The following is a 16,731-nucleotide window of genomic DNA, read 5'->3' as shown; positions in this document are numbered from 1 at the left end:
CCATGGATGGAGGAGCCTGGTGGGCTGCAGTCCATGGGGTAGCTAAGAGTCGGACATGACTGAGCGACTTCACTTTCACTTTTCACTTTTGTGCATTGGAGAAGGAAATGGCAACCCGCTCCAGTATTCTTGCCTGGAGAATCCCAGGGATGGAGGAGCCTGGTGGGCTGCCGTCTGTGGGGTCGCACAGAGTCGGACACGACTGAAGCAATTTAGCAGCAGCAGCAGCAGCACTATCATTATTCTGAATTCTTTTTCAGGTCGTTTGCCTATTTCCTCTTCATTTGTTTGAACTTCTCTGTTTCTAGTTTGTTCCTTCATTTGTGTAGTATTTCTCTTCCTTTTAATTATTTTTTTCCTAAACTTATTGTGTTTGAGGTCTTCTTTTCCCAGGCTTCACAATTGAATCTTTTCTTCCTTTTGGTTTCTGGCCTCCTAAGGATGATCCAGTGGTTTGTGTAAGTTTCGTATAGGGTGAGATTTGTCCTGAGTCTTTGTTTGTTTTTCCTCTGATGGGCAAGGCTGAGTGAGATGGTAATACTAATCCTGTCTGCTGACGACTAGGCTTGCATTTTTGTTTTGTTTGTTGTTTAGGTGCTACTGGTGGTTGGGTGATGCCAGGTCTTGTATGCAAGTGGTTTTCTTTGTGTGAGTTCTCACTGTTTGATACTCCCTAGGGTTAGTTCTCTGGTAGTCTAGGGTCTTAGAGTCAGTGCTTCAGGGCTTGATCTCTCCGGCGTTCACAGATCTTTCTTCTTGTAATCACACTACACGTGTGGCTACCTTGTTGGTTATTTCCATAGATCAAATGTATTTGATCTATGGATCAAATACAGTTTTCCCTTCAGTCATCTCGTGGACAAACTGAACAAAATAACAGTTCTGGAGTCTAGAAGTCCAAGGTCAGGGTGCCAGTGTGGTCCAGGTCTCACTGAGGGATGTCTTCCCCTTAGGTCCTCACAAGGGCTCTCTGATGCATGCTGGGAGAAAAAACCCTTTTTCTAAAAAAATTGCTTTTTTAAACTAAGATGCATCAATAAAAGCTCTCTAGGAGCAAACAAGTTTTAAATAATGACAGCAAGAGAATATCAAAACTAAATTTTGGAGATGTGAACATCTGGGCATAAGTCTTACATATCTGATGTAACACAATCTGTGTATCAGTTCAGTTCAGCCGCTCAGTCATGTCTGACTCTTTGAGACCCCATGAACCACAGCACGCCAGGCCTCCCTGTCCATCACCAACTCCCGGAGTCCACCCAAACCCATGTCCATTGAGCCAGTGATGCCATCTAACCATCTTATCCTCTGTTGTCCCCTTCTCCTCCTGCCCTCAATCTTTCGCAGCATCAGGGTCTTTTCCAATGAGTCAGGTCTTCACATCAGGTGGCCAAAGTATTGGAGTTTCAGCTTCAACATCAGTCCTTCCAATGAACACCCAGGACTGATCTCCTTTAGGATGGACTGGTTGGATTTCCTTGCAGTCCAAGGGACTCTCAAGAGTCTTCTCCAACACCACAGTTCAAAAGCATCAATTCTTCAGCACTCAGCTTTCTTTATAGTACAACTGTCACATCTGTACATGACTACTGGAAAAACCATAGCCTTGACTAGATGGACCTTTGTTGGCAAAGTAATATCTCTACTTTTTAATATGCTGTCTAGGTTGGTCATAACTTTCCTTCCAAGGAGTAACCGTCTTTTAATTTCACGGCTGCAGTCACCATCTGCAGTGAAATCTGTGTGTAATCTGCAGCAAATTAATTTGTTTTTCACTACTGGCTTTGTAACCTTTAAAGTGAGGAGATAGAACCATCCTGCCTCGGTCACTGAGATGACCTAGTGAGAGGCAGCAGGTGCAAAGCCTGGTAACAGCAGCCAGCACTTGGCCCATGTTGGTGCCCCCTCAGCCAGAAGACTAGCAGAGGGTCTGGTGAGGGAGACCCTTGGGTACCTACTGTCAACTTCAGCTCCGCCTGGGAGGCTTCAGTGAGGGTCACCTCCTCTTTGCTGTTAGTTGCATTGAACCAGTCAACAGGGTCACAGGCTGTCTTTTCCCTAAATATTTGTAATATCCCTTCCTCACTGAATGGATGAAAAACACATCTGAAGGAGCTGTGGGGCATAAACAGACAAATGTTAGCACACACAGAACAGTTACATTAGACATTTTAATACACAGAAGGCATAGCACTGCTCATTAAGACAGCACGACAGTGGCGATGGTGATGACGAAGAAGACCTGTGTCCATGTCCCTTCACAGCAGGTTTGTAAGAGTCAGGTGAGCCGGGCGGGAGCAGGCAGGTTACTGTGACATGCAGTCATCTGTCACTGGGGTGGATGCCAGCGCACCTGCGTTACCAGATCCGCCAGGGCCAGCGTGTGTGGTGAACTGGGACTGCAGACACTAGGTAAGGTCTCATCAGCCAGGCTGACCTGGAAATCACTACTGCCGTGTCACTGACTATCCAAGTCCACTTGGTGTGGGAAGACTTAGGAGGCTCAGAGGAACTGACGTCTGCCAGGGCCCTCCTGCCCTCAGAAAGCCTGCATTTCACAGCACCACTTTGACTGCACAGACCCGGCTTATGGAAACAAAGATGCTTTATTTCCCAAGATCTTTATTTTGTAAGTAAAGCCAATCTCTCATCTAGCTCTTCTGCTCTACTCTAATCCCCCTGATGAGAAATAGTCCAGAATTGGTAAGAAAGCTAGACTAAATGATGTCAAAAACCAAAGGCAAATTGTCTTCTTAAAATATTACAGTTCATCTGGGACAGGAATTCTTACAAAGAGTATTGAGCTATTCTCTTCACTGGATACCAAAAAAATAAACTTTTTCACATTTCTGCTAATATGTTTAAAATTCTATTTTTGCAGTATTGCTGTAACATTTTACAAGGGAATTGATGTAAATATGCATCAGTGAATCCACTGCATTTCTCTCTGCTCTGTCTCATGACACGTGTAAATCGTTTAATTGGACAACATCCGCCGCGAGTGGGACTGGTCACAAGGTACTTTTGGACTTCCTAGGTATAAAGAAAGATGCTGGTCTCCCAAAATGTGTTTTTAGCAAACACACTTATGGCCACAGTGTGCTGAGGACAAAGCACAGAGTCCCTGGTTGCGCTTTTCTTTCCGGCTCCACTGGACGTTTGCCTGTTTTCTCAGACAGGCTGACCCTACAAGACGTCTCCCAACAACAGAACAATGTCAGCACTTGCTGGGGCTTTAATGGACTCAAGTTTGAAGCAAGAACTTGACACAGGCCTCTGACATAGCTGCTGATTGATCAGGACACCGAGCAGGCCCGTCATCAGCAGTATCACCAAGGCCCACTTTTCATCAACAAGCCCGAGATGCCTTGTCTTTTTTTTTCTAAAATAAAAAGTCTTTTAAACAGTATCCAGATCGCTTTCCCTAGTTGGAAGGGGCATACCCAGTGGAAGCTGTGAATGTGCCGAGGCCCTCTCGTTGGCAGGTCAGGTGGGCCAGCCAGGCTGGGCACCAGCAGAAGCAGCAGGTTGCCGGGGAAGCTCCGACTGTGCTCAGCTGTGACCACTGGGGACATGGAGGATCCTTTTGGGTCCTTGTCCTCTGACCTGTTGCTGGTGGTTTGCAGTGTAATGTAACCACCACAGTGGAGGTGCTAGACTGTGTGCCTATACCAAGAAGCCGTTTCATCAGTGCTTCCCTTCAGAGAGGACAGGGCACATTGAGGTAGAGTCTGCAACGCTATAGCTGATTCATACTGATGTTTGGTAGAAACCAATGCAATATTGTAAAGCAATTATCCTTCAATTAGAAATAAATTTAAAAAGCTTGCAGGTTTGTCACTGACCTTGACAAAATCAGCAAACAGAACACACCACCACCATCCACTGTGTTTCCTTCAATCAAAGAAAACATTGCCTGGATAGAGCACTGATTTCTGTGTTTGATTTGTAAATAACATTTATATAGAATAGTTCAGAAAAAAAATTTTAAGGTAGTTCTCATACTTCATGGTGTACAATGCATGAATTCCTTTAACCATGTTGGAACTTTTTGCCTCGTCTAAGAATTCAATGCAAAACCCAGCAACTGTGACTGAACTTACAGCATTTCACATACTCTCTCCACATTTGATCCTGGAACAGAGTTTATGTCTAAGAAACCAGTGTGAAAACCTGAATAAAGAAAACACCAGAAAATGCAACTTATCTAAGTGTTTTCTGTTCTGTTTTTAAGTTTGACTTACATTATAATTCGGGGGCACACTATATTGTTTAAATAGTCTCTAAATTTATAACATACAACAGGCCAGGTGATTTGGAGTAACGAATATCTTCATTAGGAAATAAACCTGCACCTTGCTTGTTTGCTGCCACATGCATTAAGCAAGGTATGACACACAACAGAAAGCGAGAATTAATGTATCGGAGATGGAGGATGTCTGATGATGGAGAACTTAAGGAAGGATGTATGCCACATGTGAACTGCTGGAATGCACAGCTGATGCTGTCACGACTGTTGTTTACTGTAGCATCCTCATGTGGAGGAAAGACACACAACCCTCTTTATAAGGCTCCCTGTTACACCTCATTCCGGTTCAACATCTGAGTCCACTTCTGCCTACAAAGTGCCCAAGCCTCCTTTCAGTAAAACAGCGTGGGACAACGGCAGAGGTTTTCCTTTTAAGTAAAGTACTGATATTCCATTAACAAACCACCATTATGAGGGGAACAGGAACCTGTGTGGGCTTGGTGTTTTAAATAACTGAAACATTAATTTGTTCATGGACTAAACGAATCAGAAATTTGTTTGGCTTCACAGAGTAGAGAACTGAACATCTTATTTGATTTAAATCTGTAACTGTTCTGGTATACTAACCTGGAGTTTAGTAACTGTTTTATTAACTTCTCTGCTTTATTGACAAGTAAAAAGACAAATTATCACTTTGAAAAAACATTTATTTTCAAATAAGTTTGAAAAAATGTCAAACCAAAACAATGTTCGTTTCTCCAGATTTTTAAAATTTATTTTAATTGGAGGCTAATTACTTTACGATATTATGTTTGTTTTTGCCATACATTGACATGAATCAGCCACACATGTACATGTGTCCCCCCACCCCGTCCTGAACCCCCCTCCACCTCCCTCCCCATCCCATCCCTCTGGGTTGTCCGAGTGCACCAGCTTTGGGTGCCCTGCTTCATGCATGAAACTTAGACTTGTCATTATTTCACATATGGTGATACATATGTTTCACTGCTCTTCTCTCAAATCATCCCACCCTCACCCTCTCTCACAGAATCCAGGGGTCTGTTCTTATGTCTGTGTCTCTTTTGCTGTCTCGCATATAGGGTCATTGTTACCATCTTTCTAAATTCCATATATATGCATTAATATACTGTATTGGTTTTTTTCTTTCTGACTTCACTCTGTATAATAGGCTCCAATTTCATCCACCTCATTAGAACTGACTCAATTGCATTCTTTTTTATAGCTGAGTAATATTCCGTTCTGTATATGTACCACAACTTTCTTATCCATCTGCCACTGAACATCTAGATTGCTTCCACGTCCTAGCTATTGTAAACAGTCCTGCAATGAACATTGGGGTACACAGTTCAGTTCAGTCGCTCAGTTGTGTCCAACTCTTTGCAACCCCATGGACTACAGCACGCCAGGCCTCCCTGTCCATCACCAACTCCTGGAGTTTACTCAAACTCATGTCCATTGAGTCAGTGATGTTATCCAACCAACTCATCCTCTGTCGTCCCCTTCTGCCTTCAGTCTTTCCCAGCATCAGCGTCTTTTCAAATTAGTCAGTTCTTTATATCAGGTGGCCAAAGTATTGGAGTTTCAGCTTCAGCATCAGTCCTTCCAATGAATATTCAGGACTTATTTCCTTTAGGATTTACTGGTTTGATCTCCTTGCTGTCCAAAAAACTCTCAAGAGTCTTCTCCCCAACACCACTATTCTAAAACATCAATTCTTTGGCATTCAGCTTTCTTTATAGTCCAACTCTCACATCCATACATGACTACTGGAAAAACCATAGCCTTGACTAGATGGACCTTTGTTGGCAAAGTAATGTCTCTGCTTTTTAATATGCTGTCTAGGTTGGTCATAACTTTCCTTCTAAGGAGTAAGTGTCTTTTAATTTCATGGCTGTGGTCACCATCTACAGTGATTTTGGAGCCCCCCAAAATAAAGTCTGACACTGTTTCCCCATCTATTTGCCATGAAGTGATGGGACCAGATACTATGATCTTAGTTTTCTGAATGTTGAGCTTTAAACCAACTTTTTCACTCTCCTCTTTCACTTTAATCAAGAGGCTCTTTAGTTCTTCTTTGCTTTCTGCCATAAGGGTGGTGTCATCTCCATATCTGAGGTTATTAATATTTCTCTCGGCAATCTTGATTATAGTTTGTGCTTCATCCAGCCCAGCATTTCTCATGGAAGAAATGGAATAGCCATCATAGTCAACAGAAGAATCCAAAAGGCAGTACTTGGATACACTCAAAATGACAGAATGATCTCTGTTTGTTTCCAAGGCAAATCATTCAATATCATAGTAATCCAAGTCTATGCCCCAAAATGCTGAAGAAGCTGAAGTTGAGTGGTTCTGTGAAGACCTACAAGGCCTTCTAGAACTGACACCCCAAAAAGATGTCCTTTTCATTATAGGGGACTAGAATGCAAAAGTAGGAAGTCAGGAAATACCTGGAGTAACAGGCAAATTTGGCCTTGGAGTACAGAATGAAGCAGGGCAAAGACTAATAGAGTTTTGCCAAGAGAATACACTGGTCATAACAAACACCCTCTTCCAACAACACAAAAGAAGATTCTACATGTGGACATCACCAGATGGTCAACACTGATATCAGATTATTTTCTTTACAGCCAAAGATGGAGAAGCTCTATACAGTCAGCAAAAACAACACCAGGAGCTGACTGTGGCTCAGATAATGAACTCCTTATTGCCAAATTCAGACTTAAATTGAAGAAAGTAGAGATAATCACTAGACCATTCAGGTATGGTTTAAATCAAATCCCTTACAGTGGAAGTGACAGATTCAGGGGATTAAATCTGATAGAGTGCCTGAAGAACTATGGACAGAGGTTTGTGACACTGTACAGAAGACAGGGATCAAGACCATCCCCAAGAAAAAGAAATGCAAAAAAGCAAAATGGCTGTCTGAGGAGGCCTTACAAATAGCTGTGAAAAGAAGAGAAGCAAAAAGCAAAGGAGAAAAGGAAAAATATACCCATTTGAATGCAGAGTTCCAAAGAATAGCAAGGAGAGATGAGAAAGCCTTCCTCGGTGATCAGTGCAAAGAAATAGAGGAAAACTATAGAATGGGAAAGACTAGAGATCTCTTCAAGAAAATCAGAGATACCAAGGGAACACTTCATGCAAAGATGAGCTCAACAAATAAAGGGGTCACCTGTCTCTTTCAGTTGTGGTTTCCTCAGTGTGTATGCCCAGCAGTGGGACTGCTGGGTGGTATGGCAGTTCTTTTTCTGTTTCCTGTTTTTTAAGGAGTCTCCACACTTTTCTCCATAGCGGCTATATTAGTTTGCATCTCCACCAACAGTGTAAGAGGGTTCCCTTTTCTTCACACCCTCTGTAGCATTTGTTTGTACACTTTTTGATGGCAGCCATTCTGACCAGTGTAAGGTGGTACCTCATTGTGGTTTTAATTTGCATTTCTCTGATAATGAGTGATGTTGAGCATCTTTTCATGTTTTTTAGTCATCTGCCTTCTTTGGAGAAATGTCTGTTATTTCTTTGACCCATTGTTTAATTGGGTTATTTTTCTGGTATTGAGCTGCATGAGCTGCTTGGATATTTTGGAGATTAATTCTTTGTTGTTTCGTTTACTGTTATTTTCTCCCATTATGAAGGCTGTCTTTTCACCTTGTTTATATTTTCCTTCATTGTGCAAAAGTTTTTAAGTTTAATCAGGTCTCGTTTGTTTATTTTTGCTTTTATTTCCATTACTTAGGGAAGTGGGTCATGGAGGATCTTGCTGTGATTTATATCAGAGAGTGTTCTGCCTATTTTTCCTCTAAGAGTTTTATAGTTTGTGGTCTTACATTTAGATCTTTAATCCATTTTGAGTTTACTTTTGTGTATGGTGTTATAAAATGTTCTAGTTTCATTCTTTTATAGATGGTTGACCAGTTTTTCCAGCACCACTTGTTAAACAGGTTGTCTTTTCTCCATTGTATATTTTTGCCTCCTTTGTGAAAGATAAGATGTCCATAGGTGTGTGGATTTATCTCTGGGCTTTCTATTTTGTTCCATTGATCTATATTTCTGTCTTTGTGCCAGTACCATGCTGTGTTGATGACCATAGCTTTGTAGTATAGTCTGAAGTCAGGCAGGTTGATTCCTCCAATTCCATTTTTCTTTCTCAAGATTTCTTTGGCTGTTCGAGGTTTTTTGTATTTCCATACAAATTGTGAAATTATTTGTTCTAGTTCTGTGAAAAATACTGTTGGTAGCTTGATAGGGATTGCATTGAATCTATAGATTGCTCTGGGTGGTATACTCATTTTCACTAAATTGATTCATCCAGTCCATGAGCATGGTATATTTCTCCATCTATTTGTGACATCTTTGATTTCTTTCATCAGTGTTTTACAGGTTCCTATATATAGGTCTTTTGTTTCTTTAGGTAAATTTATTCCTAACTGTTTTATTCTTTTCATTTCAATGGTGAATGGGATTATTTCCTTAATTTTTTTTTCTGTTTTCTCATTGTTGGTGTATAGGAATGCAAGGGACTTCTGTGGATTAATTTTATATCCTGCAGCTTTACTATATTCACTGATTAGCTCTAGTAATTTCTGGTCATGTCTTTAGGTTTTCTATGTAGAGGATCATGTCATCAGCAAACAGTGGGAGTTTTAATTCTTCTTTTCCAATCTGGATTCATTTTATTTCTTTTTCTTCTCAGATTGCTGTAGTTAGATTTTCCAAAACTATGTTGAATAGTAGTGGTGAGAGTGGGCACCCTTGTCTTGTTCTTGATTTTAGAGCAAATGCTTTCAATGTTTTTCTATTGAGGATAATCTTTGCTGTGGATTTATCATAGATGGCTTTTATTGTGTTGAGGTGTGTTCTTTCTATGCCTACTTTCTGGAGAGTTTTTATCATTAATGGGTGTTGAATTTTGTCAAAAGCTTTCTTTGCATCTGTTGAGATAATCATATGGATTTTATCTTTCAGTTTGTTAATATGGTGATTCACATTGATTGATTTGCAAATATTGAAGAATCCTTGCATCCCTGGGGTAAAACCCACTTGGTCGTGATGTATGATCTATTTAATATGTTTTTGGATTCTGTTTCCCAGAATTTTGGCTCAGATCCACCTGCGAGGAAGAATCCCAGATAGCAGGTATATACCAAGGTGTAGCCAAAGGTGGGGAGGTCTATGGCTTTCACATCTGCATGGGCTGGTATTTCAGGCTGGCAGCAGGCATGAGCTGAAATGGGATTTAGTCCATTAGTAAGTCCACTGGAGCCTAAGCATATGTGTCAAAGGAAATACAGAGAAAGAGATGGAAATGGCTATAAAGTTAGTTTACCATTTAAAATTGAGAATATGGGAGCTTTACAGATCACTGACACTCTGGTCTCTGCAGCTTACAGCACAGCAGAGCCTTGGTGTTGCCAGGTCTCTCTCTTCCTCTCCCTCCACCCCTCCCTCACTCTCTCCTCCTCCTCTGTCTCTGTCTGTCTTCTATTTATCATCTATCTATCATCTGTCTATCTAGTCTCCTTCTTTGCATACATGTGTGTATGTAATTATGTTATATAAATTTAGAAATCATAGCTTTAAAATAAACACTTCTGACATACTGTTAAGATAAATGGGGCCTCCCTGGTGGCTCAGATGGTAAACAGTCTGCTTGCAATGCAGGAGACCCAGGTTCAGTCTCTTGTTTAGGACAATCCCCTGGAGAAGGGAATGGCTACTCACTCCAGTATTCTTGCCCAGAGAATTCCTTGGACAGAGGAGCCTGGCGGGCCACTGTCCATGGGGTTGCAAAAAATTGGGCACAACTGAGCAACTAACACTAAGATAAATAGTATGTTAAATTTCCTTAAAAGAGCAGTCCTTTAAACTAAACACAAAGAGATTAATATGTACTTTAAAATACGCTTTGATTTTTGTCCAGTAGCAACTGGAAAATTTACTGCTCAGTTAAATGAATAATTAATTTTGGTCAAAATCCACTGTGTGTTTAGAAAGTTAATTGAAATATATATTCTTATTTCCTTTAAAAATATCATTTAGGAGTAAATAAGATTGTAATTATTTTGTTGTTTAGTTGCTAAGTCGTGTCTGACTCTTGTGACCACATGGACTGTAGCCTGCCAGGCTCCTCTGTCCATGGGATTTTCCAGGCAAGAATACTGGAGTGGGTTGCCATTTCCTTCCACAGGAGTTCTTCCCACCCCAGAATCGAACCTGCGTCTCCTGCATTAGCAGCCAGATTGTTTACTGCTGAGCCACCAGGGAATCCCCAAGGTTGTAATATGCTGTGCTTTGTGTATGTGCTGTGCTAAATTGCTTCAGTCATGGCCAGCTATTTGTGACCCTATGGACTGTAGCCACCAGACTCTTCTGTTCATGAGATTCTCCAGGCAAGAATACTGGAGCGGATTGCCATGCCCTCCTCCCAGGGATCTTCCTGACTCAGGGATCAAAGCCAAGTCACTAACTTATGTCTCCTGCATTGGCAGGTGGGTTCTTAACCACTAGCGCCCCCTGGGAAGCCCCGTGCTTGATCTCAAATAAGTTATCATTCTTCATAGAGTACACATTTATATCTCAAATATAGGACTTGGCCAAGTATTATAAAACAAGTTTATATGATTAACGTCACTAATGCAATCTTTTTAAGTATTGTAGTATTTTTCACTTTGACAGACTTTCAAGGTGGTGGTGGTTTAGTTGCTAGGTCAACTCTTGTGACCCCATAGACTGTAGCCTGCCAGCCTCCTCTGTCCATGGGATTTCCCAGGCAAGAATACTGGAGCAGTTTCCATTTCCTTCTCCAAATTTTCAAGGTAATGAAGACCTAATATTAGCTAGCTCCACACACAGACACACGCACCTATGTGTATATACATACATATACATGCATGTATGTGTGATATCTCTGTGTAATATTCACACAGAGGATTCACATAGAGATTTAGAATAGAGATGATAGCTTTGAAATAAATACTGATACATAAATACACAAAATTCACAACTTACATACTCAGAAGATATTTGTATAGTAAGAGTTAGATACTACCTTGCCCTAGATTGGTAGAGGATGAAGGGTTGATTACTAATCATTACATTTCTCCTAATTCTAATGATTAAATCACAAAATAAAACTTGGTCCTAAGTATTTGAATTATCAATTCATATGGACTCCAAAAAGAATAGTGTAAACACTTGTATTAATACTCTGATGAGTCACATGATCTTTAGTGACCTGAGGTGAACATCCTAGGGGAGCAGTAGCACATGCAGGTTTTCTCTCTGTGAGTGTTAACCAGCATGTTATTCACTGGTCTTTGGTTAAGGACAGTTTCTCAGGCTTTGGGGCCTGGGTATCACCGGAGGTGCCTGGGGACTACAGACTGGGGTCCCCCTGCTCCTCTTCACCCGACCTGCCCCTGGCCCCCAGAGCCTCAGATACCGCAGGGGTGTGCAGGATGGCACTCAAGATTCAAACTTCAACCAACTCTGGGTGCTGCTGCTGATGGTTCTAGGGAGTCAGACTCTGAGAAATGAGTTTAGGGAATGGAAAGTAAACAAATAAAAATAAGCCCCTCATTGTTTCTCAGGAAGGTGAATTCTTCCAGCTGCTGGAGAGCGGACAGGCCCTGCCCTTGCACAGGGTCACACTTACGGATGCACTCCGTCTGGATGCCGCTCCACGTCAGGTTCGCCAGGCAAGTTCGAGTTGTAGAGCCTTGGACGTGGTAACCTTTTCGGCACCAGAAAAACACCATACTTCCAACCTGGAGGGGAAAGCCAGCACCAAGCTCAGAGGTGACGTGGACACACTCACACTGGAAAGCACGCTCCAGGGTCAGGTCTGAATCAACGTGTACATGTAAAATGTGGGCTAAAGTGTCAGACACAGTTGTTCTTATTGTTTAGTTGCTCAGTTGTGTCCAACTGTTTTGTGACCCCCATGGGGATCAGTAGCCTGCCAGGCTCCTCTGTCCAAGGTATTTCTCAGACAAGAATACTGGATTAAGCTGCCATTTCCTTCTCCAGGGGATTTTTCCAACTGAGAGATCAAACCCACATCTTGTGCTTGGCAGTGTTAGACACAGTACAGGTTGTTCAGTGGATCGTGTGAGGTCTTAGATACAGTGACTCATGATTATTTAGAAGCAGTTTATTGGGGTAACAAAAGTATGCCTTTTCTCTTTAGTTTTAGCCTTATCTCTCTTTAGTTTGTGATCATTTTCTTCTCCTTTTCTTTTTTTTTTTTCCCCCTCTGCTACTCCTATTCTGGGCTTCCCAGGTGGGTCGGCAGTAAAGAATCTACCTGCCCAGGCAGGAGACCTGGGTTCGATCCCTGGGTTGGGAAGATCCCCTGGAGGAGGAAATGGCAACCCACTCCAGTATTCTTGCCTGGAGAATCCCCATGGACAGAGAAGCCTGGCGGGCTACAGTCCCTAGGGTTGCAAAAGAGTCAGACGTGACTTTGAGACTAAACAAGTCCTATTCTAAGCAATTAGTGCTTGTTAGCAAATTATTTTAGCACTTGGGGGAACTGGCTTGGAGGCTGATAAGGACTCCATCATAGAATCCTCCAGAACTATTCTTCTGATGATCTCGCTCATCTCTTTAAAAGATGGCATCCGGACTTTAAAATGATTAGTAAATCTTGCCTTGGGTCCAACCTGTTATCCAGGATAGTGTAACTACTCTGTCATAAGGGGAATGGTGGGTTCACCCCTCCTGATTAGCTTCTCACAGCAGATCACAGGACTGTGTCACTGAAAGCAATCGTCATGAAGGTTCACTTACTACAGGCCACATGCAGGCAAGTTAGCGATCACTGAAACCAGGGGTGACCACAACTTGGGTTTCTTATGGTGAGTGAGTGAGAATACCCACATCTTGTATTTTCTGGTATTGCAATATGTTCAGCATATGCCAGAAAACGTTACCTGAAGCTGTAAGGCCACACACAAGACCCTGCATAAAATGCACTAGATTTAACCTTGGGGACCTGTGAGGCTGTCCTTGCAGAGTGAACCAAGGCTTTCAGGAAGGAGCCAGTGTGGCATCAGGGCAATCAAATGAGGAGAGTTTACACTTCAGGAAAAAGGAGGAGAAGTGGCTGAAGAAGAGACTTTTATTCTCAATGAATGGGAACAGTAACTTGAAAGTAGTGTGTATATTCAGCTCTGCCTTTCAAAGCCATCTGATCAGAGAACCTGAAGTCACTCAATTACTTAAGATGGTTGAAATATTTTATTTCAAGCTTCTTCAATTTCCATTTTCAGGTATTTCTCTGATATTCGTGTTAATGTACTTTGAAGGCATTTTCTTCTGTTTTTGTCTCTGGAATTTAATGTTATTAACCTATTCTATCTAGTCATCAAGTGGAGTCTTCTTATGTGAATCAGTGGAAAACCATCCTGTTTGAGATTTGCTGTGTCAATTCAGCAGACAGAAAGAAATATACATGCTTTCAAACAGAAATTCATATACCAATTAATCCTGTGTGAATAAGATACAGTTGTCTCAGTTCTAACAGTTAAAATATTGAGAAATCCTCTCTGAATGGACTATATTTGGGCAAATGTAACATGAGTCAGATATGCTACATAAACACATGTATATTTAAGTATCAATTACATTTTGAAATAGAGAAAAACATAGTAAAATAAAAATGGAATACCTCATATCCTCCTGAGCTCTTCTGTATTCCAAACTGTGGAGTACCAAGGTCTGGACAGGTGTCATGAGCAGGATCTGAAACTCACAATTTAAAAAAAAATCAGAACCAGATATGGTTATTACAGAAATTCTAATATTTTCACTAAAAGGCCTTTCAGAATTCAGAAAATTGTGTTTTGACAAGTGGGCAAGATGTTTTGCAAGAAAGTTAAAAAATTAAATTGCTATTTTCATCTTTTTTCTGACTTCTTTAGATGTTAATCTTTAGTGCTTTATCAGACTCTAAATTGCTGTGAATATTATTTTCTATGTCAGAAGAAGCACATTCTTTTCCATTCTCTGGTTTAATTTTTCTCTACTGACATGCTTTATTGGTTGGTTAATGATATATAATCTTCAATAATTACCTATTATGACCTTTTATTTTTTATTGATTTAATTAATCGCCATCTCATTTGGTTATCATTCTAAATGTCTTAAACTAATTTTCCTCAAGATTTCAAAATGGGGAATATACTTAATGCTTCAAAATAAAAGCATATGGCAGACCAACAGTGATATTTGTCTAAAACACTGTAGTACTTTAGCAATCAGCGAGTGGCTTCAGTACGGCGGCTCTCCAGCTGCTGATGGGAAAACAAAACGGATAACTTTAAAAAAGTATGTTTTCAAGAGAAACTAACCTATTGGGAAGAGAAAAAAACATTTTTTTTTAAGATTTTCAGAAATAGCTATATATGGATGTGAAAGCTGGACTGTGAAGAAAGCTGAGCGCCGAAGAATTGATGCTTTTGAACTGTGGTGTTGGAGAAGACTCTTGAGAGTCTCTTGCAAGGAGATCCAACCAGTCCGTTCTAAAGGAGATCAGTCCTGGGTGTTCTTTGGAAGGACTGATGCTAAAGCTGAAACTCCAATACTTTGGCCACCTCATGCGAAGAGTTGACTCATTGGAAAAGAGTCTAATGCTGGGAGGGATTGGGGGCAGGAGGAGAAGGGGACGACAGAGGATGAGATGGCTGGATGGCATCACCGACTTGATGGACAAGAGTTTGGGTGAACTCCGGGGAGTTGGTGATGGACAGGGAGGCCTGGCATGCTGCGATTCATGGTGTTGCAAAGAGGCAGACATGACTGAGCAACTGAACTGAACTGAAAGCAAAGCAATAGTTTTAGCCCAATGGCAGTAAACTTTAATTAGAAAAAGCAGTGTTTCAAAGAAATTATTGTTGACACTGTATTTTAAAGTAGATATTTACTTTCTTGGAAAACAACCAGGGATAGAAGTCATTCCCTGCTTGCTGCATGTGTGCAGAAGGCCCTCTCCCGCTTGGGGAAGCAGGGTGCACGGAGCGGCCAGCCATCACTTAGTCTGCAGGGCGAGGTGGAGGGAGGCTGGGAAGGAGGCAGGGAGGGTTCTGGTTCCTATGTCACTGATGCAGTGACTGTCGACCAGTATAATTTCCACCTGAACCCTTCCTAAGAGACAGAGATTTAGTCTAAAAATGAAGGGTTTAGGTCATGTAGAGAATCTCTTTTAACTTGTAAGTTTCACTTCATGTTGGAAGGTCAACAGAGCTCGCGTGACCCTGTAGCCCTTTCAGCCATGGCTGACAGAGCAGGTGGTTTACTGGGGAGCAGGGGTGGGCTGGGGGAGAGGGTGTCAGGCTCTGAAGTGGGGGGGGCCCTTCTGGTGCCATGGCAACAGTGAGATCTTCAGCAAACTGGTCTTTCCCCTGAAGATCGCTGTTGTCAGCTGACATGGGCAGAGGGGGAGCTGCCAGGGTAAGAGAGTCTAGGAACTGTTTTTAAATGACTTGTCACGTCAACTCCAGGCTCCGCGACAGGATTTAAAAGAGGCTGCCAACAGCGTGGCTGGTCAGTGCCTGCACAGAGAATCTCCCAGGAGAGCATCACCTGTGTGCCCACAAACGCTCCAGCTTTAGAATGAAACGCTCCCTCCCCACCCCCAGGGCTGTCTTGCCATCATGACCGATGCAGGTGGGCTGGACGCCACTCCAGGTGCTGTCTGCCTGACAGACTCTCCGGGACGACCCCACCAGGAGGAAGGGGGACTTGCACTGGAAGAAGACTTCAGATCTGTAGGTGAAGCTCTTGCCACTGAGGCGCCCCTCGGCAGGGGTGCCGGGGTCCCTGCAGAACACAGCTAGAGAAGACAACCAGGAGGTCAGTGCACAGTCTGTGCCCCTGGGTCAGGTTAGTCTATTCGGCTTCTCTAACTGCTTCCCATTAAATCCTCCCATTAAGCCCCGCAAGGCTCAGTGGGTAAAGAATCAGCCTGCAGTGCAGGAGACGCAGGTTCGATCCCTGGGTAGGGAATATCCCCTGGAGAAGGAAATGGCAACCCACTCCAGTCTTCTTGCCTAGAGAAGCCCATGGACAGAGGATCCTAGAGGCTATAGTCCAATGGGTCACAAAGCACATACACGCATTAAATCCTTAGGAATCAACGATGAAGCAAAGCACAGAATCTGCCCGTGGGCAGCGGGTCTCAAACGTGGAGTCTTTAACCTATTGCACCCTGGCTACAAGTCCCGCGGGCTCTCTTCCTCAGGCTGCAGCCTGAGGTTTGTGTGCCGTGGTCTGTGCTCCCGAGGACTTACGCAGGCACTGGGGGACCTCGCCTTTCCAGACCCCTTGGCCTTCTATGGGGTCACACAGAGTTGGACACGACTGAAGCTACTTAGCAGCAGCAGCAGCAGCCTTCGCCGGAGAAGATGGCGGGCTGGGAGAGCTGGAAGCCAGGGGCACAGCTGTAGCTGATGCTGGCACCTCAG

At 42.5% G+C, this 16,731-nt stretch overlaps 2 long non-coding RNA genes across 3 annotated transcripts in view; one reads left to right on the top strand and one right to left on the bottom strand.

Annotated features, from left to right (window-relative positions):
• The window catches only part of LOC132344028 (uncharacterized), a 35,619-nt gene extending 23,675 nt beyond the window's left edge, over window positions 1-11,944 (top strand). Inside the window, exon 3 of the long non-coding RNA XR_009493090.1 lies at window positions 11,857-11,944. This is a non-coding gene — a long non-coding RNA (uncharacterized lncRNA). The remainder of the gene's footprint in view (window positions 1-11,856) is intronic.
• Window positions 4,999-16,731, bottom strand: LOC132344027 (uncharacterized). 2 transcript variants are annotated; one of them, XR_009493088.1, is made up of 5 exons: window positions 16,558-16,731; window positions 15,927-16,100; window positions 13,938-14,011; window positions 11,922-12,033; window positions 4,999-9,491 (listed from the first exon to the last, which is right to left on the bottom strand). It is a non-coding gene; the product is annotated as an uncharacterized lncRNA (long non-coding RNA). The 2 variants fall into 2 exon arrangements; XR_009493089.1 differs by having other exon boundaries at window positions 13,938-16,100.

Source organism: Bos taurus, chromosome 27 (assembly GCF_002263795.3).
Source record: "Bos taurus isolate L1 Dominette 01449 registration number 42190680 breed Hereford chromosome 27, ARS-UCD2.0, whole genome shotgun sequence".
Taxonomy (NCBI): Eukaryota; Metazoa; Chordata; class Mammalia; order Artiodactyla; family Bovidae; genus Bos; species Bos taurus.
The sequence above is the reverse complement of the archived record's forward strand: the minus strand, read 5'-3'. Positions and strand labels throughout refer to the sequence as shown.